This window comes from Limulus polyphemus, unplaced genomic scaffold (assembly GCF_000517525.1).
Source record: "Limulus polyphemus unplaced genomic scaffold, Limulus_polyphemus-2.1.2 Scaffold1768, whole genome shotgun sequence".
Classification (NCBI taxonomy): Eukaryota; Metazoa; Arthropoda; class Merostomata; order Xiphosura; family Limulidae; genus Limulus; species Limulus polyphemus.
In genome coordinates, this window is record NW_013667378.1 from 192,660 (window position 1) to 193,617 (window position 958).

Below are 958 nucleotides of genomic sequence, written 5' to 3' on the forward strand. Positions count from 1 at the left end.
TTATCATGGGATCGACGCAGCACAACTTCCCGTAACTTCCTCGGTATAACTGTTTGCCCAAGTCATCACTTGTCCATCTGTAGCTTTTTGGTGGTTAGGGTGTTCGATTCGCAATCTGCAGGTCACGGGTTTGAATCTAGTCACAGAACATAATCGCCCTTTCAGCTGTGTGAAACGTTAGAATTTGAAGCCCAGTCCTATTTCTTCGTTGGTAAAGAGTAGCCTAAGAGTTGGCAGTGGGTGGTGTTGACTAACTGCCTTCTCTCTAGTCTATCATGATAATATTAATATAAGGTTATCCAATTTATAACCAAAAGGTGAAATCCAGCCAGTTCGTATATTCTTTTTGACGTTAATAAAAGGCGAAATACTGCAACTTTATCTACTGCTAGTCTTGAAAACGGATTCTGACATCGGTTTTCTGCTCCAACATCTTTGAGGAAATTTTCCTTACACATATGAGGCTTACAGATATAGGTCAAATCTCACAGAGTGCTGCACAATGGCTATTTGCGCTTTGCCCACCACAAGGATCGAATACTGGATTTTAGTGTTATAAACCCTCATGCTTACAACTGAACACAACTGAAGGTACAGGTCTTTTTTTACAGACACTTCCTCTACTAGGATAAATTCTATCATTCCCACTTTTAATCTGTGTCTTTGTTTAAGTTATTTATGGGCAGTGGTTAGTCTTGTGGTAGACCTTTGGATTTTGGATTTATTTAACTGACTTTATATCCGTACGATGTCACAAAATATTCCTCGCATGGGTGAGTTATAAGTGTGACAATAAGTTCCTTAGTATGGATGGTGGGCAACAGTGTACTGATAATTGGTTGTCTTCTCTCCGGTCAGTATTTCTAAAGTAAGGCCGGTAGCAGGTAGACTTAGTAGATTTTCCATAAATACTAAAAATACAAATTTACTTAAGTATTGTTACGTCTCCGTTTGTTAA